The following is a 25478-nucleotide window of genomic DNA, read 5'->3' as shown; positions in this document are numbered from 1 at the left end:
AAACGTTTACGAACGTTAAAACCAAACTTTCAAAACGTTACGAAACGAATCCAAACGTTTACAAAAGTTACAAAACAACACCAAACGTTTTCCCATTTTAGCGATTTAAGTCAAACATTTTTAAACGTTACGAAACTAAACCAAACGATGGTAAATGTTACGAAACAAATCCAAACGTGCCACATTTTTAGTGATTTAAGACCAACGTTTACAAACGTTACGAAACAAATCCAAACGTTTCACCATTTTAGTGGCTGAAGCCAAACATTTACAAACGTTATGAAAAAAATCCAAACGTTTCGAAACAAATCAAAACGTTTAAAACATTACGAAACAAATCCAACCGTTTCACCTTTTTTAGCAATTTAAGCCGAACGTTTACAAAGGTTACAAAACAAATCCAAATGTTTCACCTTTTCAGTAATTTAAGTCAAACATTTAAAAACGTTAAGTAACTACTCAAAACATTTAAAATGTTAAGAAACCCTTTTTAGCATTTTAAGCCAAATGTTTACAAACGTTACGAAACAAATCCAAATGTTTCACCTCTTTAGCGATATAAAACAAACGTTTACAAACGTTACGAAACAAATTCAAACGTTTCACCTTTTTAGTGATTTAAGCAAAACGTTTACAAACGTATCAAAACAAAACCAAATGTTTCACCTTATTAGCGATTTAAGCCAAACATTTACAAACGTTACGAAACAAATCCAAAAGTTTCACCTTTTTGGCGATTTAAACCAAACGTTTGAAATGTTACGAAACAAATCCAAACGTTTCACCTTTTTAGCGATTTAAGCCAAACTTTTAGAAATAATACAAAACAAATCCAAACGTTTCACCTTTTTAGCGATTTAAGCCAAACGTTTACAATCGGTACGAAAAAAATCAAAATGTTTCCCCTTTTTAGAGATTTAAGCCATATGTTTACAAACGCTACGAAATCAATCTAAACGTTTCACCTTTTTAGCAATATAAGCCAAACGTTTACAAATCTTACGAAATAAATCCAAACGTTTCACCTTTTTCGCGATTTAAGACAAATGTTTGCAAACGTTACGGAACTAATCCAAACTTTTAACCTTTTTAGAGATTTAAGCCGAACGTTTACACACGTTACGAAACAAATTCAAACTTTTCACCTTTTAAGCAATTTAAGCCTAACGTTTCCAAACGGTACGAAACAAATCCAAACGATTCCCCTTTTTAGCGATGAAATCCAAACGTTTACAAACGTTACGAAACAAATCCAAACGATTCACATTTTTAGCGATTGAAACCAAACCTTTACAAACGTTACGAAACAAATTCAAATGTTTCTCATATTTAACAATTTAAGCCAAACGTTTACAAAATTTACCAATCAAAACCAAGAGTTTCACCTTTTTAGCAATTTAAGCCAAACGTTACGAAACAAATCCAAACGTTTCACATTTTTAGCGATTTAAGCCAAACGTTTACAAACGGTACGAAAGAAATCCAAACGTTTCCCCTTTTTAGCGATTTAAGCCAAATATTTAGAAACGCTACGAAACAAATCCAAACGTTTCCCCTTATTAGCGATTTAAGCCAAACATTTACAAACGTTAAGAAACAAATCCAAATGTTTCCCCATTTTAGTGATTTAACTAAACGTTTAAAACGTTTCAAAACAAATCCAAACATTTCACCTTTTTAGCGATTTATGCCAAACGTTTACAAACGTTACGAACAAATCCAAACGTTTCACCTTTTTAGCGATTTAAACCAAACGTTTACAAACGTTACGAAACAAATCCAAACGTTTCACCTTTTTATCGATTTAAGCCAAATGTATACAAACTTTACGAAACAAATCAAAACGTTTCACCTTTTAGGGATTTAAGCCAAACGTTTACAAACGTTGGGAAACAAATCCAAACGTTTCTCATATTTAATAATTTAAGCCAAACGTTTACAAATGTTACGAAACAAAACCAAGTGTTTCACCTTTTCAGCAATTTAAGCCAAACTTTAACAAATGTTACGAAACAAATCCAAATGTTTCACCTTTTTATCGATTTAAGCCAAACGTTTCACCTTTTTAGCGATTTAAGCCAAACGTTTACAAACGATAAAACAAAATTTTCAAAACGTTACGAAACGAATCCAAACGTTTACAAAAGTTACTAATAAACACCAAATGTTTCCCCATTTTAGCGATTTAAGCCAAACTTTTATAAACATTACGAAACAAAACCAAACGATGGTAAACGTTACGAAACAAATCCAAACATTTCACATTTTCACATTTTTAATAATTTAAGCCAAACGTTTACAAACGTTACGAAACAAATCCGAACGTTTCACCATTTTAGTGATTGAAGGCTAACATTTACAAACGTTATGAAAAAAATCAAAATGTTTCGAAACAAATTTAAAACGTTTAAAACGTTACGAAACAAATCCAACCGTTTCACCTTTTTAGCAATTTAAGCCGAACGTTAACAAAGGTTACAAAACAAATCCAAATGTTTCACCTTTTCAGTAATTTAAGCCAAACGTTTACAAACGTTACGAAACTAATAAAAATGTTTAAAATGTTAAGAAACCCTTTTTAGCGTTTTAAGCCAAATGTTGACAACGTTACGAAACAAATCCAAACGTTTCACCTCTTTACCGATATAAAACAAACGTTTACAAACGTTACGAAACAAATTCAAACGTTTCTCCTTTTCAGTGATTTAAGTCAAACGTTTAGAAACATAACAAAACAAAACCAAACGTTTCCCCTTTTTAGCGATTTAAGCCAAACATTTACAAACGTTACGAAACAAATCCAAAAGTTTCACCTTTTTAACGATTTAAGCCAAACGTTTACAAATGTTACGAAACAAATCCAAACGTTTCACCTTCTAGCGATTTAAGCCAAACGTCAAAAAACGTTACGAAAAAAACCAAACGTTTAAAATGTTACGAAACAAATCCAAACGTTTCACCTTTTTAGCGATTTAAGCCAAACTTTTAGAAATAATACAAAACAAATCCAAACGTTTCACCTTTTTAACGATTTAAGCCAAACGTTTACAATCGGTACGAAAAAAATCCAAACGTTTCCCCTTTTTAGTGATATAAGCCAAACGTTTACAAACCTTACGAAATAAATCCAAATGTTTCACCTTTTTAGCGATTTAAGACAAACGTTTGCAAACGTTACGAAACAAATCCCAACATTTAACCTTTTTAGCGATTTAAGCCGAATGTTTACACACGTTATGAAACAAATTCAAACGTTTCACCTTTTTAGCGATTTAAACCGAACATTTCCAAACGGTACGAAACAAATCCAAATGATTCCCCTTTTTAGCGGTGAAAGCTAAACGTTTACAAACGTTACGAAACAAATCCAAACGTTTCACATTTTTAGCGATTGAAACCAAACCTTTACAAACGTTACGAAACAAATTCAAATTTTTCTCATATTTAACAATTTAAGCCAAACGTTTACAAAATTTACGAAACAAGACTAAGAGTTTCACCTTTTTAGCAATTTAAGACAAACGTTTACAAAATTACGAAATAAATCCAAACGTTTCACATTATTAGCAATTTAAGTCAAACGTTTACAAACGGTACGAAAGAAATCCAAACGTTTCCCCTTTTTAGCGATTTAAGCCAAACGTTTACAAACGCTACGAAACAAATCCAAATGTTTCACCTTATTAGCGATTTAAGCCAAACGTTTACAAACGTTAAGAAACAAATCCAAATGTTTCCCCATTTTAGCGATTTAACCAAACGTTTAAAACGTTTCAAAACAAATCCAAACATTTCACCTTTTTAGCGATTTATGCCAAACGTTTAAAAACGTTACAAAAAAAATCAAACGTTTCACCTTTTTAGCGATTTAAGCCAAACGTTTACAAACGTTACGAAACAAATCCAAACGTTTCACCTTTTTAGCAATTTAAGCCAAATGTATACAAACTTTAAGAAACAAATCAAAACGCTTCACCTTTTAGCGATTTAAACCAAACGTTTACAAACGTTGGGAAACAAATCCAAACGTTTCTCATATTTAATAATTTAAGCCAAACGTTTACAAATGTTACGAAACAAAACCAAGTGTTTCACCTTTTCAGCAATTTAAGCCAAACGTTAACAAACGTTACGAAACAAATCCAAACGTTTTACCTTTTTATCGACTTAAGCCAAACGTTTCACCGTTTTAGCGATTTAAGCCAAATGTTTACAAATATTAAAACCAAACTTTCAAAACGTTACGAAACGAATCCAAACGTTTACAAAAGTTACAAATCAACACCAAATGTTTCCCCATTTTAGCGATTTAAGCCAAATGTTTATAAACGTTACGAAACAAAACCAAACGATGGTAAACGTGACGAAACAAATCCAAATGTTTCACATTTTTAATGATTTAAGCCAAACGTTTACAAACGTTACGAAACAAATCCGAACGTTTCACCATTTTAGTGATTGAAGCCTAACATTTACATACGCTATGAAAAAAAATCCAAACGTTTCGAAACAAATTTAAAACGTTTAAAACGTTACGAAAGAAATCCAACCGTTTCTCGTTTTTAGCAATTTAAGCCGAACGTTAACAAACGTTGCAAAAGAAATCCAAATGTTTCTCCTTTTCAGCAATTTAAGCGAAACGTTTACAAACGTTAAGAAACTAATCAAAACGTTTAAAATGTTAAGAAACCCTTTTTAGCATTTTAAGCGAAATGTTTACAAACGTTACGAAACAAATCCAAACGTTTCACCTCATTAGCAATATAAAACAAACGTTTACAAACGTTACGAAACAAATCCAAACGTTTCACCTTTTTAGTGATTTAAGCCAAATATTTACAAACGTAACAAAACAAAATCAAACATTTCACCTGTTTGGCGATTTAAGCCAAACATTTACAAACGTTATGAAACAAATCCAAAAGTTTCACCCTTTTAGCGATTTAAGCCAAACGTTTACAAATGTTACGAAACAAATCTAAACGTTTTCCCTTTTTATCTGTTTAAACCAAAAGTTTACATACGTTACGAAACAAATCCAAGTGTTTCACCTTTTTAGCGATTTAAGCCAAACGTTTTGAAACGTTACGAAACAAATCCAAACGTTTCTGCTTTTTAGCGAATTAAGCCAAACGTTTACAAACTTAATGAAACAAATCCAAACGTTTCACCTTTTTAGCGATTTAAGCCAAACGTTTACAAACGTTACGAAACAAAACAGGACGTTTCAACTTTTTTACGATTTAAGGCTAACGTTTACAAACATTATGAAACAAAACAAGACGTTTCACCTTTTTAGCGATTTAAGCCAAACATTTACAAACATTACGAAACAAATCCAAACTTTTCACCTTTTAGCGATTTAAGCCAAACGTTTACAAACGTTATGAAACAAATCCAAACATTTCACATATTTAACAATTTAAGACAAATGTTTACAAACGTTATGAAACAAAACCAAATGTTTACAAACATTACGAAACAAAACAGGACGTTTCACCTTTTTTAGCGATTTAAGCCAAACGTTTATAAACATTACGAAACAAAACAAGACGTTTATCCTTTTTTATAATTTAAGCCAAACGTTTACAAACATTACGATATTTAACCTAACGTTTAAAACGTTACGAAACAAATCCAAACGTTTCACCTTTTAAGCGATTTAAGCCAAACGTTTACAAACGCTACGAAACAAATCCAAACGTTTCACCTTTTTAGCAATTTCAGCCAAACGTTTAAAAACGTTTCCAAACGTTACGAAACAAATCCAAGCGTTTCACCTTTTTTAGCAATTTAAGACAAACGTTTACAAAAGTTGCGATACAAATCCAATTGTTTCACATTTTTAGCGATTTAAGCCAAACCTTTACAAAATGTTACGAAACAAATCCAAACGTTTCGCCTTTGAAGCAATTTAAGCCAAACGTTTATAAACGTTACAAAACAAATCTAAACATTTTCCCATTTTAGCGATTTAAGCCAAACGTTTAAAAAGTTACGAAACAAATCCAAATGTTTTACCTTTTTAGCAATTTATGCCAAACGTTTACAAAGGTTACAAAACAAATCCAAACATTTCACATTTTTAGCGATTGAAGCCAAACAAATCAAAACGTTACGAAACAAATTCAAACGTTTTACATTTTTAGCAATTTAAGCCAAATATTTACAAACGTTACAAAACAAAAACCAAGCGTTTCACATTTTTTGCTATTTAAGCCAAACGTTTACAAACGTTACGAAACAAATCCAAGCGTTTCACCTTTTTAGCAATTTAAACCAAATGTTTACAAACGTTATCAAAAAAATCCAAGAGTTTCACCTTTTTAGCAATTTAAGCCAGACGTTTACAAACGTTAGGAAACAAATCCAAACGTTTCCCCTTTATAGCGATATAAGCCAAACGTTTACAAACGTTACTAAACAAATCCAAACGTTTTACCTTTTTAGCGATTTAAGCCAAACGTTTATAAACGTTACGAAACAAATCCAAATGTTTCACCTTCTAGCGATTTAAGCTAAACGTCGAATGCAAACGTTTCACCCTTTTAGCGATTTATGCCAAACTTTTATAAATGATACAAAACAAATCCAAACGTTTCCCCTTTTTAGCGATTTAAGCCAAACGTTTACAAACGCTACAAAATTAATCTAAACGTTTCACCTTTTTAGCAATATAAGACAAACGTTTACAAACCTTACGAAATAAATCCAAATGTTTCACCTTTTTAGCGATTTAAGAAGAACATTTGCAAACGTTACGAAACAAATCCAAACGTTTAATCTTTTTAGCGATTTAAGCCGAACGTTTACACACGTTACGAAACAAATTCAAACGTTTCACCTTTTAAGCGATTTAAGCCGAACGTTTCCAAACGGTACGAAACAAATCCAAACGATTCCCGTTTTTAGCGATGAAAGCCAAACGTTTACAAACGTTACGAAACAAATCCAAACGTTTCACATTGTTAGCGATTGAAACCAAACCTTTACAAACGTTACAAAAGAAATTCAAATGTTTCTCATATTTAACAATTTAAGCCAAACGTTTACAAAATTTACGAATCAAAACCAAGAGTTTCACCTTTTTAGCAATTTAAGCCAAACGTTTACAAACGTTACGAAACAAATCCAAACGTTTCACATTTTTAGCGATTTAAGCCAAACGTTTACAAACGGTACGAAAGAAATCCAAACGTTTCCCCTTTTTAGCGATTTAAGCCAAATATTTAGAAACGCTACGAAACAAATCCAAACGTTTCACTTTATTAGCGATTTAAGCCAAACATTTACAAACGTTAAGAAACAAATCCAAATGTTTCCCCATTTTAGTGATTTAACTAAATGTTTAAAACGTTCATAAAAAATCCAAACATTTCATCTTTTTAGCGATTTACGTTTACAAACGTTACGAACAAATCCAAACGTTTCACCTTATTAGCGATTTAAACCAAACGTTTACAAACGTTACGAAACAAATCCAAACGTTTCACCTTTTTATCGATTTAAGCCAAATGTATACAAACTTTACGAAACAAATCAAAACGTTTCACCTTTTATGGATTTAAGCCAAACGTTTACAAACGTTGGGAAACAAATCCAAACGTTTCTCATATTTAATAATTTAAGCCAAACGTTTACAAATGTTACGAAACAAAACCAAGTGTTTCACCTTTTCAGCAATTTAAGCCAAACTTTAACAAATGTTACGAAACAAATCCAAATGTTTCACCTTTTTATCGATTTAAGCCAAACGTTTCACCTTTTTAGCGATTTAAGCCAAACGTTTACAAACGATAAAACAATATTTTCAAAACGTTACGAAACGAATCCAAACGTTTACAAAAGTTACTAATAAACACCAAATGTTTCCCCATTTTAGCGATTTAAGCCAAACTTTTATAAAAATTACGAAACAAAACCAAACGATGGTAAACGTTACGAAACAAATCCAAACATTTCACATTTTTAATGATTTAAGCCAAACGTTTACAAACGTTACGAAACAAATCCGAACGTTTCACCATTTTAGTGATTGAAGGCTAACATTTACAAACGTTATGAAAAAAATCAAAATGTTTCGAAACAAATTTAAAACGTTTAAAACGTTACGAAACAAATCCAATCGTTTCACCTTTTTAGCAATTTAAGCCGAACGTTAACAAAGGTTACAAAACAAATCCAAATGTTTCACCTTTTTAGTAATTTAAGCCAAACGTTTACAAACGTTACGAAACTAATAAAAATGTTTAAAATGTTAAGAAACCCTTTTTAGCATTTTAAGCCAAATGTTTACAACGTTACGAAACAAATCCAAACGTTTCACCTCTTTACCGATATAAAACAAACGTTTACAAACGTTACGAAACAAATTCAAACGTTTCTCGTTTTCAGTGATTTAAGTCAAACGTTTAGAAACATAACAAAACAAAACCAAACGTTTCCCCTTTTTAGCGATTTAAGTCAAACATTTACAAACGTTACGAAACAAATCCAAAAGTTTCACCTTTTTAGCGATTTAAGCCAAACGTTTACAAATGTTACGAAACAAATCCAAACGTTTCACCTTCTAGCGATTTAAGCCGAACGTCAAACAACGTTACGAAAAAACCCAAACGTTTAAAATGTTACGAAACAAATCCAAATGTTTCACCTTTTTAGCGATTTAAGCCAAACTTTTAGAAATAATACAAAACAAATCCAAACGTTTCACCTTTTTAGCGATTTAAGCCAAACGTTTACAATCTGTACGAAAAAAATCCAAACGTTTCCCCTTTTTAGTGATATAAGCCAAACGTTTACAAACCTTACGAAATAAATCCAAATGTTTCACCTTTTTAGCGATTTAAGACAAACGTTTACAAACGTTACGAAACAAATCCAAAAGTTTCACCTTTTTAGCGATTTAAGCCAAACGTTTACAAATGTTACGAAACAAATCCAAACGTTTCACCTTCTAGCGATTTAAGCCAAACGTCAAACAACGTTACGAAAAAACCCAAACGTTTAAAATGTTACGAAACAAATCCAAACGTTTCACCTTTTTAGCGATTTAAGCAAAACTTTTAGAAATAATACAAAACAAATCCAAACGTTTCACCTTTTTAGCGATTTAAGCCAAACGTTTACAATCGTTACGAAAAAAATCCAAACGTTTCCCCTTTTTAGTGATATAAGCCAAACGTTTACAAACCTTACGAAATAAATTCAAATGTTTCACCTTTTTAGCGATTTAAACCGAACATTTCCAAACGGTACGAAACAAATCCAAACGATTCCATTTTTTAGCGGTGAAAGCTAAACGTTTACAAACGTTACGAAACAAATCCAAACGTTTCACATTTTTAGCGATTGAAACCAAACCTTTACAAACGTTACGAAACAAATTCAAATGTTTCTCATATTTAACAATTTAGGCCAAACGTTGATAAAATTTACGAAACAAAACCAAGAGTTTCACCTTTTTAGCAATTTAAGCCAAACGTTTACAAACGTTACGAAACAAATCCAAACGTTTCACATTTTTAGCGATTTAAGCAAAACGTTTACAAACGGTACGAAAGAAATCCAAATGTTTCCCCTTTTTAGCGATTTAAGCTAAACGTTTACAAACGCTACGAAACCAATCCAAACGTTTCACCTTTTTAGCGATTTAAGCCAAACGTTAAGAAACAAATTCAAATGTTTCTCATATTTAACAATTTAAGCCAAAGGTTTACAAAATTTACGAAACAAAACCAAGAGTTTCACCTTTTAGCAATTTAAGACAAACGTTTACAAAATTACGAAACAAATCCAAACGTTTATATTTTTAGCGATTTAAGTCAAACGTTTACAAACGGTACGAAAGAAATCCAAACGTTTCCCCTTTTTAGCGATTTAAGCCAAACGTTTACAAACGCTACGAAACAAATCCAAACGTTTCACCTTATTAGCGATTTAAGCCAAACGTTTACAAACGTTAAGAAACAAATCCAAATGTTTCCCCATTTTAGCGATTTAACCAAACGTTTAAAACGTTTCAAAACAAATCCAAACATTTCACCTTTTTAGCGATTTATGCCAAACGTTTAAAAACGTTACGAAAAAATTCAAACGTTTCACCTTTTTAGCGATTTAAGCCAAACGTTTACAAACGTTACGAAACAAATCCAAACGTTTCACCTTTTTAGCAATTTAAGCCAAATGTATACAAACTTTACGAAACAAATCAAAACGTTTCACCTTTTAGCGATTTAAACCAAACGTTTACAAACGTTGGGAAACAAATCCAAACGTTTCTCATATTTAATAATTTAAGCCAAACGTTTACAAATGTTACGAAACGAAACCAAGTGTTTCACCTTTTCAGCAATTTAAGCCAAACGTTAACAAACGTTACGAAACAAATCCAAATGTTTTACCTTTTTATCGACTTAAGCCAAACGTTTCACCGTTTTAGCGATTTAAGCCAAATGTTTACAAATATTAATACCAAACTTTCAAAACGTTACGAAACGAATCCAAACGTTTACAAAAGTTACAAATCAACACCAAATGTTTCCCCATTTTAGCGATTTAAGCCAAATGTTTATAAACGTTACGAAACAAAACCAAACGATGGTAAACGTGACGAAACAAATCCAAATGTTTCACATTTTTAATGATTTAAGCCAAACGTTTACAAACGTTACGAAACAAATCCGAACGTTTCACCATTTTAGTGATTGAAGCCTAACATTTCCAAACGCTATGAAAAAAATCCAAACGTTTCGAAACAAATTTAAAACGTTTAAAATGTTACGAAACTAATCCAACCGTTTCTCGTTTTTAGCAATTTAAGCCGAACGTTAACAAACGTTGCAAAAGAAATCCAAATGTTTCACCTTTTCAGCAATTTAAGCGAAACGTTTACAAACGTTAAGAAACTAATCAAAACGTTTAAAATGTTAAGAAACCCTTTTTAGCATTTTAATCGAAATGTTTACAAACGTTACGAAACAAATCCAAACGTTTCACCTCATTAGCAATATAAAACAAACGTTTACAAACGTTACGAAACAAATCCAAACGTTTCACCTTTTTAGTGATTTAAGCCAAATATTTACAAACGTAACAAAACAAAATCAAACATTTCACCTATTTAGCGATTTAAGCCAAACATTTACAAACGTTATGAAACAAATCCAAAAGTTTCACCCTTTTAGCGATTTAAGCCAAACGTTTACAAATGTTACGAAACAAATCTAAACGTTTTCCCTTTTTATCTGTTTAAACCAAAAGTTTACATACGCTACGAAACAAATCCAAGTGTTTCACCTTTTTAGCGATTTAAGCCAAACGTTTTGAAACGTTACGAAACAAATCCAAACGTTTCTGCTTTTTAGCGAATTAAGCAAAACGTTTACAAACTTAATGAAACAAATCCAAACGTTTCACCTTTTTAGCGATTTAAGCCAAACGTTTACAAACGTTACGAAACAAAACAGGACGTTTCAACTTTTTTACGATTTAAGGCTAACGTTTACAAACATTATGAAACAAAACAGGACGTTTCACCTTTTTAGCGATTTAAGCCAAACATTTACAAACATTACGAAACAAATCCAAACTTTTCACCTTCTAGCGATTTAAGCCAAACGTTTTGAAACGTTATGAAACAAATCCAAACATTTCACATATTTAACAATTTAAGACAAACGTTTACAAACGTTATGAAACAAAACCAAATGTTTACAAACATTACGAAACAAAACAGGACGTTTCACCTTTTTTAGCGATTTAAGCCAAACGTTTATAAACATTACGAAACAAAACAAGACGTTTATCCTTTTTTATAATTTAAGCCAAACATTTACAAACATTACGATATTAAACCTAACGTTTAAAACGTTACGAAACAAATCCAAACGTTTCACCTTTTAAGCGATTTAAGCCAAACGTTTACAAACGCTACGAAACAAATCCAAACGTTTCACCTTTTTAGCAATTTAAGCCAAACGTTTAAAAACGTTTCCAAACGTTACGAAACAAATCCAAGCGTTTCACCTTTTTTAGCAATTTAAGACAAACGTTTACAAAAGTTGCGATACAAATCCAATTGTTTCACATTTTTAGCGATTTAAGCCAAACCTTTACAAAATGTTACGAAACAAATCCAAACGTTTCGCCTTTGAAGCAATTTAAGCCAAACGTTTACAAACGTTACAAAACAAATCTAAACATTTTCCCATTTTAGCGATTTAAGCCAAACGTTTAAAAAGTTACGAAACAAATCCAAACGTTTTACCTTTTTAGCAATTTATGCCAAACGTTTACAAAGGTTACAAAACAAATCCAAACATTTCACATTTTTAGCGATTGAAGCCAAACAAATCCAAAAGTTACGAAACAAATCCAAACGTTTCACATTTTTAGAAATTTAAGCCAAATATTTACAAACGTTACAAAACAAAAACCAAGCGTTTCACATTTTTTGCAATTTAAGCCAAACGTTTACAAACGTTACGAAACAAATCCAAGCGTTTCACCTTTTTAGCAATTTAAACCAAATGTTTACAAACTTACAAACGTTATCAAAAAAATCCAAGAGTTTCACCTTTTTAGCAATTTAAGCCATACGTTTACAAACGTTAGGAAACAAATCCAAACGTTTCGCCTTTATAGCGATTTAAGCCAAACGTTTACAAACGTTACTAAACAAATCCAAACGTTTTACCTTTTTAGCGATTTAAGCCAAACGTTTACAAACGTTACGAAACAAATCCAAACGTTTCACCTTCTAGCGATTTAAGCCAAACGTCGACACACGTTATGAAACAAATTCAAACGTTTCACCTTTTAAGCGATTTAAGTCGAACGTTTCCAAACGGTACGAAACAAATCCAAACGATTCCCCTTTTTAGCGATGAAAGCCAAACGTTTACAAACGTTACGAAACAAATCCATACGTTTCACATTTTTAGCGATTGAAACCAAACCTTTACAAACGTTACGAAACAAATTCAAATGTTTCTCATATTTAAAAATTTAAGCCAAACGTTGATAAAATTTACGAAACAAAACCAAGAGTTTCACCTTTTTAGCAATTTAAGCCAAACGTTTACAAACGTTACGAAACAAATCCAAACGTTTCACATTTTTAGCGATTTAAGCAAAACGTTTACAAACGGTACGAAAGAAATCCAAATGTTTCCCCTTTTTAGCGATTTAAGCTAAACGTTTACAAACGCTACGAAACCAATCCAAACGTTTCACCTTTTTAGCGATTTAAGCCAAACGTTAAGAAACAAATCCAAATGTTTCCCCATTTTAGCGATTTAAGCCAAACGTTTAAAACGTTACAAAACAAATCCAAACATTTCACCTTTTTAGCGATTTATGCCAAACGTTTACAAACGTTACGAACAAATCCAAACGTTTCACGTTTTTAGCGATTTAAGCCAAACGTTTACAAACGTTACGAAACAAATCCAAACGTTTCACCTTTTTAGCGATTTAAGCCAAGTGTATACAAACATTACGAAACAAATCAAAACGTTTCACCTTTTAGCGATTTAATCCAAACGTTTACAAACGTTGGGAAACAAATCCAAACTTTTTTCATATTTAATAATTTAAGCTAAACGTTTACAAACGTTACGAAACAAAACCAAGCGATTCACCTTTTCAACAATTTAAGCCAAACGTTAACAAACGTTACGAAACAAATCCAAACGTTTCACCTTTTTATTGATTTAAGCCAAACGTTTCACCTTTTCAGCAATTTAAGCCAAACGTTACGAAACAAATGCAAACGTTTCACCTTTTTATCTATTTAATCCAAACGTTTCAACTTTTTAGCGATTTAAGCCAAACGTTTACAAACGTTACGAATCAAAACAGGAAATTTCACCTTTTTTACGATTTAAGTCATACGTTTACAAACATTACGAAACAAAATAGGACGTTTCACTTTTTTAGCAATTTAAGCCAAACATTTACAAACATTACGAAACAAATCCAAGCGTTTCACCTTTTTAGCAATTTAAACCAAACGTTATCAAACAAATCCAAGAGTTTGACCTTTTTAGCAATTTAAGCCAAACGTTTACAAACGTTAGGAAACAAATCCAAACGTTTCACATTTATAGCAATTTAAGCGAAACGTTTACAAACGTTACGAAACAAATCAAAAGTTTCACCTTTTTAGCGATAAAGCCAAACGTCGAAAAACGTTACGAAACAAACCAAACATTTAAAATGTTACGAAACAAGTTTTAGTATTATATGCCCTAGGGCCATTTGATCGTGTATATTTGTAGAATTAATCCCAATGGAAAAGATATATATGGTCTATTTGAACTAAGTGTCTCATCAACTAAGTGTTCATGTATTACGTATTGTCCTTATCACATTGTGATAGAATCTATTCTTAAGGTGTTAAGAATATGAGTGACAGATTCTATTATACATGTGATCTAAATAACCGTTCACGATCGATGGGGTCCTGCGAATAAGGTCATCGCATTATCCCGGAAAGATTGTCACCTCTATTTATTCTCCCGATTAGTAAAGAGTTGCAATTTATAGGAAGTAGTGAGTCTCATACTACTTGATGGGGATCAGAATAAACATGTGCACACTCAAGGTGTTGAGTAAGTCGAACAAGTGACGCTAGATGACTTATACATGGTAATTCATTAAAGTCAATTTAATGTCATCTAGTTCATAATTGTACATATGTCCTTTGACTTGCGGTTACACTATCTTGTATATAGGTGATTAGAGTTTGATACTCCTTAACCCTAGATCTTTCATGAGCTAGGGCCGCGGGATGTGTTGGCTCTAGTTAGGTGTATATGGAGATAAAGGTTTAACCTAGAAAGGATTCATCACTCTGGATGAACGGAGACAAGATTCTATGCTATCTCAAATTGTTCTTGATGGATGATAAAACCTGCGCAGGTGTAAATGACTTACATAGAAAGTTGTTTCTAGTGGAAGTCATATTTATCAAGAATTAGAACTGAGAGATGAGGTCATATAATCAAGAGATACAGTGTTTGACATAACCGTGACACTAGTCAAGATTGGAATCTTAGATGAAGGGAATTTTGAGTGTACGGTAATTATGAACATTGGTTCAAAAAGAATGCATCGAAACATTCATCTCTATTTGGGGGTCGTGATATGTTGCTAGACGTCACTCTCGCTCTACGAGAATTAATGATTAAATGGGATTTAATTATTTAATATAAGAAAGGCGTTTCTTATGTCTCTCGTTGCCATATAGATGTGAACCTAGTTAGTCACACACAATAGAGTGTGAAACCGATTGAGTTTACGAAAGATCAATTTCATATGGATACTAGCATATCTCGGAAATTAATCTAAGATGAAAAACAAGTACAAATTAGGGACTAATATGTATGAGTTATAAATTAGTATGAACCTAATTGTACTATGTCCAAGTTAATTAAGGACTAATTTATAAAATTATAAATTAGTAGGAACCTAATTTTATTTTAACCAAGTTTTATGATTAAAAGGCTTAAGTAATTAATTAGTGTAATTAATGATACTTAAATCATTAATCATAAGCTAATGGAATGATGATATCATGGTAATGATGTAATGAGATAAGCTTATGTCATATATGTGATGTCATATGATGACATCACCTATATGATGTCACCTATGTGATGTCACCACATGAAAGGTGTCATGTGGTGGCAACACCTTTGCTTGGTGTGTGACACCTAGCATGCAAGGTGTTGCATTCTTAAGACATGCTCTAGCCTATAAATAGAACATGTCCTTGCTCATTTCAATATACCACACAACACACATCTCACTACAAAGTTGTAGAGAGAGAAAGCACTTGAAGGAGTTCAAGTAGTCATCAATCACGGGAAAAACTTGGCGACATTTTTCATACATCCGAGCAAGGTAGTGATCGCGGCGAGAGTTTGAGCTCAGGGCTGCTCGACAAGAGGAACTCTTGCAGATTACTTCAAGGCGAGGACTCAATTGGACGCACACTCGTGTGGACGAGCTTGAGGTCACCGTACTTTCGGGACTACAAGAATCGTTGGAGAATCGACATAGGTATTCTTCTTATGATTCCTAGATGCGTGCATTAATTACTAAAAGATACGACGATCCATTTGTTGTTGATATGATCAACTTTAGGATCCGGATTGTTGGAATTTCAATTTTGAATTGAAATATATGATCCGGACCCGCGCCTCCCGCTGCGCCAACAACAAATCCAAACGTTTCACCTTTTTAGCGATTTAAGCTAAACTTTTAGAAACTCTATGAAACAAATACAAACGTTTCACCTTTTTAGCGATTTAAGCCAAACGTTTATAAACGTTACGAAACAAAACAGGACGTTTCACCTTTTTTACGATTTAAGTCAAACGTTTACAAACATTACGAAACAAAACAGGACGTTTCACCTCTTTTGCAATTTAAACCAAACATTTACAAACATTACGAAACAAATCCAAACGTTTCACCTTTTAGCAATTTAAGCCAAACGTTTACAAATGTTATGAAACAAATCCAAACGTTTCCCATATTTAACAATTTAAGCCAAACGTATACAAAGGTTATGAAACAAAACCAAGTATTTACAAATATTACGAAACAAAACAGGACGTTTCACCTTTTTTAGCAATTTAAGCCAAACGTTTACAAACATTACGAAACAGTCACGACCCAAATTATTGAGCCGCGACCGGCGCTAGGGAACGGGAGTGGTAGCTCCGGAACCCGTAGCAAGCCTAAAACCAATGTAAATTTTTTCGCGATTAAAACGTACTATTATATTTAATACATTATCGGAAATCTTCTTTAAATAATATAATTCAATTATTAAAATATCGTATTCCTTTTCTAAAAACATTCGCGAAACAATTCTTAGAAACCAGGGTCTTACCGAGCGTTATCTCATATCCAGCACCGCCCTGTTTCTGATCACAAACATCACCAATTCCACTCACGGCAATTGGTATCAAATTTAAACGGATAAACGCCATCTTTCTAAACAACTCATTCATAAAATTTATATCAGAGTTCACATTTTAAATACCGTTTGAAATCAAATCATAAATATTATTTTGACGCCTATTGACTACTGTAGCTCTAAGGACTCGTACTTTGCGCAAGTCTGAAGACTTCCAACACAAAGGAGATGTTCTGTCTGATCCGACTCCGATCACCTGAAATAAAACACTGTGAGGGAGTCAGTATTTTGGGAAATACTGAGTGAGCTTGCAAGTTACTAACGGTATTAATATAAAAATATAACATCGCATCTCAAGAAAACAATAATATAAAACATATAAACAGGTATTTGATCCGTGTGAAACTAATATCCTAGCATGCGACACATTTCGCGAATAATCATATATCATTCAACCCAATCGTAAATTTCAAGTTGTGAGTCCAACTCACTGGTGGGTCCAACCCACTAGATACGGGAACTTCCAGACTACACCGTAGCCGAGTTCACTCTCGTATCGAATTCATATCATATCATACGTATCCAGTCATTTCTCAAATGCAACCACACTAGACTGACTCAATACTGGTGATCACACAGCCTATTGACACCCAATAGGTAGCTAGTTTCTTCGGATCGCATACTAGTCCTCGTATATAGAAATTAATAAAACGTATAACATTTCAATCAATTACAAACAGTATATATATCTATATAAAATAACTTTAATATATAATACACGAAAGTAAAGTGCAACTCACAGTGACCGCTATCCCAAAATTGCATTATCGTCAATTCATCACGTAGGTTTCGTGTGTCATATGATCTCGTAGCTATTCAGCTTGTCGGCCAGGTAGCTCGTCGATACATCCGTTTCCTATTCAAATTACTTGTACGTTTAATTCATAAACGTAAATTGAATACTAAAATCCTAAGTTATAAACTTAGTTTAACACGATCTTATTCTAAATATGTCTTTTAACTTTGATCGTGTTTTAATACTTAGTCGAGATACTTGTTATATCTATTGTTAATCGATTTCCAATCATATGTTTCTTATACCTCGATATCCTAATCGAACACGTCATGTTCGATATCCAAATTTCTTGGTTTTGGGGCCCATGTTTCCTTTTGAATGTCCGACACTCTTAAAGTCGGAAAACGGGGTCATACCGGGGCGGAAATAATCATTAGGTGCTTCGAATAAGTTGTGCGCCCGCATAGCCTTAATGCGCGCCTGCGCAAAGTGATTGCGCGCCCGCGCAAGATTGTTACGCGCCCGCGTAACATACTTACGCGCCCGCATAAGATAGTTACGCCCCCGCGATACATTTTTTACGCGCCCGCGTGACATAGTTACGCGCCCGAATGACATAGTTACGCGCCCGCCTCACTTGCTTACGCGCCCGCGTAACATAGTTACTCGCCTGCGTGACTTGCTTACGCGCCCGCGTCACTTGCTTACGCGCCCGCGTGACTTGCTTACGCGCCCGCGTCACTTGCTTACGCGCCCGGGTGACTTGCTTACGCGCCCGCGTGACTTGCTTACGCGCCCGCGTAACTTAGTTACGCGCCCGCGTAGTTTCTGGACTCGTTCTCGGACTATTCCGACGTGATTAAACTCGATTCCTTCATGCTCCTATTTCAATTTAACACAATCTTAACTCCAATTCACCATTTTACACTCTAAATCTATCAAAATAACTCGATTGCTATACATACGATTCGACCGTAACTATTTCATTACAAACTGCCACTAAATCAGCAACTTTCTCCATCAAAACGAAACTCTTACCTTGATTTGAGGCTGCAAAGTGATAGAGGATCCTTTCCTCGTTCCGTGGCCGCGAGAATCGCTCAATTTGGATGAGAAACGAAGAAACGGCGATCGATCGAAGTTTTGGATCGTTAAAGGATAATAGCTACGAATTTCTTTCCTCTTTTCACCTTCTGGGTTCTTCTTAAGAGAAGAATCAATTACTGATTGATAAGGAAAGGATAAATATCACGGCCAATTTGCTCTTTGGTTCTTCAATTCCTTTGTTTAAACCATTTCTCTTTCAAACTTTCTAATTTAACCAAACGGTTAACTATTCATTTTAACTCAATTACTTACGTATTATTTATATCTAAATAAATAATACTAACCCAAGATTATTATTTTCCGTCAATAATCTTCTAATTGCTATTCTCGAGGCTTAATTGACCAATTTGCACTTTAGCCCTTGAACTTTTCAAAAATTACATTTTAGCCCAAAATGCATCCGCGTCCAAATTTTAAAAGGTCTCCGATTGACCCGAAACTTTTACCACATATATTATAAAACATTTCGCGGATCTTGGCGAAATAATTTTCACTTCGGAATTTATATGGCTAAATTACAATTTTAGTCCCTGTACTTTATTTTGCGACTTTCTTAACATTTTTCTTTTCTAACTTCAATTCCAACTTTAGAACTGAAATATAATATTAATTCTCTCGCAATAATCTTTTCGAAACCGTTCTGCTAGAATTTTATATTTATCTTAATTTCTCAAAAATTCTTCCGATATTGCCACTCCAGCGAGTCAACACTAGACACATGGACCAATTAGACAATTTAATCATTTGGGGTATTACATTCTTCCCCCCTATAAAAATTCGTCCTCGAATTTTCATATAATTCCTTGACTTAACTTAAACCCTTAACCTTTTGAACTTCATTCATCACTCCATTTCTGTACTCCTTGTAGATTAATGTTAACCGTCATTGACGACCTTTCATATCGTCTCCGTCTTTCATAGTGTTTTTAGCCATTTTCTTATGTACTATAACTTCTTACCTTTGATTGCTTCACTTAATTTTACAACACAATCGTTGTGTTTCTCCTTTGTTTGACATTCAATACTATGAACTTTTATCTTTGTAATTGAATTTTCAGTTTAATATTGATATTCAATACTAGTTTGTCCTAGTAATGTCTGATTATTACTAACGATAATCTCCACTCTTAAGCTTGTTCATTCGTATTCAAATGATGTGGATAATCCATTAGTCTGTACCTCTTAATCTTCTCTTATGATGATATTTATCGTGTTCATATGTACTTACGACTTTCCGTTCTTAGTTCCTTCCCTCTATCTACTCCGTTTAATCCTATCATCATTCCTTATTGAAATATGTGGACATTCAACTAACTCGGGCTTCACTACTTACGTAGTTTCTTTCGTACTGCTGTTGTCACCATCTGATTGCTATTCGTCGTGGTGTTGGGAATCTAATCCCATTATCCACCATCCTCATTTATCTCGTTATTTCGCTTTTCATACAAAAATTCTTTTGCTATCGTCGCTTTATCACGATCCTTCATGAGGTGAATTCTCATGACGTATTCTCGTAAGGGTTTTGCTGTCCTTGTAAGGGTTACTTTGATCTTCTTCTTGCGTCTTTACTTCTCGTATACTCCTTTACTCATTGTATATTCATTGATCTACTTCCTTTTCTTAAGAGTGATGCGCTATTCTTAAAACTTCTAGTCTTTTCTTTCTTTTCATCAATCTATCTTATTCTTCATTCTTCATATCCTTGGATAACTGTCTTTGTTATCATGTCCTGTACTTCCTCTTACGATCCTTGCTATCATCTTTTAAAGATTGTCAGTCTTACATTATGTTTCTTTATACCACAGTTGCATGTGCATCAATGCTTGATGTCCTATAGGAAAGAGATATTTAATCTCTTTATGAACCTTCTTGGTCTAGGGATAGCTGTTACGTATACGATCTTCGTATTAGGGCAGCAACGCTTGTTGCCATATTGGACTTTTATTCCCGATTTATTCAATGCACCTTGTTTACTCTTTCCCAATGAGGATCCTTGATTCTCTTAACTCTTGTCGTCGTGGGTTGATTTTAACAGTATCGTCACTGTCACCATCACCGTGTATCGTGTATACTCTTATTGATCTTTAGATTCGTTAATCCATTATCTCATCTATCCAATTGCGCCCTCGTGTTCTCATGGTGATCTTTGTCTATCCTTCTAGCAAGCGTAACCATTCTTTACGACCTTTGAGGCATGCTGATCCTTATGATCATTACTGTATTCAGATCCTTGTTGCCATATTTGGCACTTTACAATCTCTTCACATCAATCTTCTTTTGATATCAATTTCTCCTTTTAGTGAGTTTCTCACTATGCGTCTCGTCATAATCCATCCTTTGGAATTCCGATATTAACTTTAGTATTAACGTTTATGTCATACTCGTCCTTAATTTCTCGTTTACCTTTTCGTTTCATCTTATCTATGTTCTTCCTTCTTTCGTTGTCTTCTTAACGTTGATCGTCTTACGACCTTTAAGAATGCTTTTATCATTTATCGTTATAATTCACTATTCTTTTACCGTTCTTCCTTTCAACATCGTATCTTAGAATTTTATATTTATATTAATTTCTCAAAAATTCTTCCGATATTGCCACTCCAGCGACTCAACACTAGACACGTGGACCAATTAGACAATTTAATCATTTGGGGTATTACATAAACAAAACATGACTTTTATCCTTTTCTAGAATTTAAGCCAAACGTTTACAAGCATTACGATATGAAACCAAACGTTTAAAACGTTACGAAACAAATCCAAACGTTTCACCTTTTTAGCGATTTATGCCAAACGTTTACAAACGCTACGAAACAAATCCAAACGTTTCACCTTTTTAGCAATATAAGCCAAACGTTTCCAAACGTTACGAAACAAATCCAAGCCTTTCATCGTTTTTAGCAATTTAAGCCAAACGTTGACAAAAGTTACGATATAAATCCAATCGTTTCACATTTTTAGCGATTTAAGCCAAACCTTTACAAAATGTTTCGAAACAAATCCAAACGTTTCGCCTTTTAAGCAATTTAAACCAAACGTTTAAAAAGTTACGAAACAAATCCAAACGTTTTACCTTTTTAGCAATTTATGCCAAACGTTTACAAAAATTACGAAACAAATCCAAACATTTCCCATTTTTAGTGTTTGAAGCCAAACAAATCCAAACTTTCCAAAACAAATCCAAATGTTTCACATTTTTAGCAAGTTAGGCCAAAATTTACAAACGTTACGAAACAAAAACCAAGCGTTTCACAATTTTAGCAATTTAAGCCAAACGTTTACAAACGTTAGGAAACAAATCCAAACGTTTTACCTTTATAGCGATATAAGCCAAAAGTTTACAAACGTTACGAAACAAATCCAAACGTTTCACCTTTTTAGCGATTTAAGCCAAACATTTATAAACGTTGCGAAACAAATCCAAACGTTTCACTTTTAAGCGATTTAAGCCAAACGTCGAAAAATGTTACGAAAAAAAACCAAACGTTAAAAATGTTACGAAACAAATCCAAACATTTCACCTTTTTAGCGATTTAAGCTAAACTTTTAGAAACGATACAAAACAAATCAAAACGTTTCACCTTTTTAGCGATTTAAGCCAAACGTTTACAATCGGAACGAACAAATCCAAACGTTTCCCCTTTTTAGTGATTTAAGCCAAACGTTTACAAACGCTACAAAATCAATCTAAATGTTTTACCTTTTTAGCAATATAAGCCAACCGTTTACAAACGTTACAAAAGAAATCCAAACGTCTCAACTTTTTAGCGATTTAAGACAAACGTTTGCAAACGTTACCAAAAAAATCCAAACGCTACGTTTAACTTTTTTAGCGATTTAAGCTGAACGTTTACACAGGTTACGAAACAAATTCAAACGTTTCACCTTTTTAGCGATTTAAGCCGAACGTTTCCAATCGTTACGAAACAAATCCAAACGCTTCCCCTTTTTAGCGATGAAAACCCAACATTTACAAACGTTACGAAACAAATCCAAACGTTTCACATTTTTAGCGATTGAAACCAAACCTTTAGAAACGTTACGAAACAAATTCAAATGTTTCTCATATTCAACAATTTAAACCAAACGTTTATAAAATTTATGAAACAAAACCAAGAGTTTCACCTATTTAGCCATTTAAGCCAACTATTTACAAACGTTACGAAACAAATCCAAACGTTTCACATTTTTAGCGATTTAAGCCAAACGTTTACAAACGGTACGAAAGAAATCTAAACGTTTCCCCTTTTTAGCGATTTAAGCCAAACGTTTACAAACGCTACGAAACAAATCCAAATGTTTCACCTTTTTAACGATTTAAGCCAAACGTTTATAAACGTTAAGAAACAAATCCAAATGTTTCCCCATTTTAGCGATTTAAGCCAAACGTGTAAAACGTTACAAAACAAATCCAAACATTTCACATTTTTAGCGATTTATGCCAAAAGTTTACAAAAGTTACGAACAAATCCAAACGTTTTCCCTTTTTAGCGATTTAAGCTAAACGTCTACAACCGTTACGAAACAAATCCAAACGTGTCACCTTTTTAGCGATTTACGCCAAATGTATATAAACTTTACGAAACAAATAAAAACGTTTCACCTTTTAGCGATTAAAGCCAAACGTTTACAAACGTTGGGAAACAAATCCAAACGTTTCTCATATTTAATAATTTAAGCCAAACGTTTACAAACGTTACGAAACAAAACCAATTGTTTCACCTTTTCAGCAATTTAAGCCAAACGTTAACAAACGTTACGAAACAAATCCAAACGTTTCACCTTTTTATCGATTTAAGCCAAACATTTCACCTCTTTAATGATTTAAGCCAAACGTTTACAAACTTTCAAAACCTTACGAAACGAATCCAAACGTTTACAAAAGTGACAAAACAACACCAAACGTTTCCCCATTTTAGCGATTTAAGCCAAACGTTTATAAACGTTACGAAACAAAACCAAACGATGGTAAACGTTACGAAACAAATCCAAACGTTTAACATTTTTAGTGATTTAAGCCAAACGTTTACAAACGTTACGAAACAAATCCAAACGTTTCACCATTTTAGTGATTTAACCAAAACATTTACAAACGTTATGAAAAAAATCCAAACATTTCGAAACAAATCAAAACGTTGAAAACGTTACGAAACAAATCCAAGCGTTTCACCTTTTTAGGAATTTAAGCCTAACGTTTACAAAGGTTACAAAACAAATCCAAATGTTTCACCTTTTTAGTAATTTAAGCCAAACGTTTACAAACGTTACGAAACTAATCAAAACGTTTAAAATGTTAAGAAACCCTTTTTAGAATTTTAAGCCAAATGTTTACAAACGTTACGAAACAAATCTAGACGTTTCACCTCTTTAGCGATATAAAACAAACGTTTACAAATGTTACGAAACAAATTAAAACGTTTCACCTTTTTAGCGATTTAAGCCAAACGTTTACAAATGTAGCAAAACAAAACCAAACGTTACACCTTTGTAGGGATTTAAGCCAAACATTTACAAACGTTACGAAACAAATCCACAAGTTTCACTTTTTTAGCGATTTAAGCCAAACGTTTACAAATGTTACGAAACAAATCCAAACGTTTCCCTTTTTTATCTATTTAAGCCAAAAGTTTACAATCGTTACGAAACAAATCCAAGCATTTCACCTTTTTAGCGATTTAAGCCAAACGTTTCAAAACGTTACGAAACAAATCCAAACATTTCTGCTTTTTAGCGAATTAAGCGAAACGTTTACAAACTTTATGAAAGAAATCCAAACGTTTCACCTTTTTAGTGACTTAAGCCAAATGTTTACAAACATTACAAAACAAAACAGGATGTTTCACCTTTTTTACTATTTAAGTCAAACGTTTACAAACATTATGAAACAAAACAGGACGTTTCACCTTTTTGGCGATTTAAGACAAACATTTACAAACATTACGAAACAAATCCAAACGTTTCACCTTTTAGCGATTGAAGCCAAACAAATCCTAACGTTTCACATTTTTAGCAATTTAAGCCAAACATTTACAAACGTTACGAAACATAAAACCAAGCGTTTCACATTTTTAGCAATTTAAGCCAAACATTTACAAACGTTACGAAACATAAAACCAAGCGTTTCACATTTTTAGCAATTTAAGCCAAACATTTACAAACGTTACGAAACAAAAACCAAGCGTTTCACATTTTTAGCAATTTAAGCCAAATGTTTACAAACGTTACGAAACAAATCCAAGTGTTTTACCTTTTTAGCAATTTAAACCAAACGTTTACAAACGTTATCAAACAAATCCAAGAGTTTCACCTTTTTAGCAATTTAAGCAAAACGTTTACAAACGTTAGGAAACAAATCTAAACGTTTCACCTTTATAGCGATTTAAGCCAAACGTTTACAAACGTTACGAAACAAATCCAAACGTTTCACCTTTTTAGCGATTTAAGCCAAACATTTACAAACGTTACGAAACAAATCCAAACGTTTCACCTTTTAGCAATTTAAACCAAACGTTTAAAATGTTACGAAACAAATCGAAACGTTTCGCCTTTTTAGTGATTTAAGCCAAACTTTTAGAAACGATACAAAACAAATCCAAACGTTTCACCTTTTTAGTGATTTAAGCCAAACGTTTACAATCGGTACGA

The sequence above is a fragment of the Mercurialis annua genome, linkage group LG3 (assembly GCF_937616625.2).
Source record: "Mercurialis annua linkage group LG3, ddMerAnnu1.2, whole genome shotgun sequence".
Lineage (NCBI taxonomy): Eukaryota > Viridiplantae > Streptophyta > Magnoliopsida > Malpighiales > Euphorbiaceae > Mercurialis > Mercurialis annua.
Note: the sequence above shows the minus strand (reverse complement) of the source record.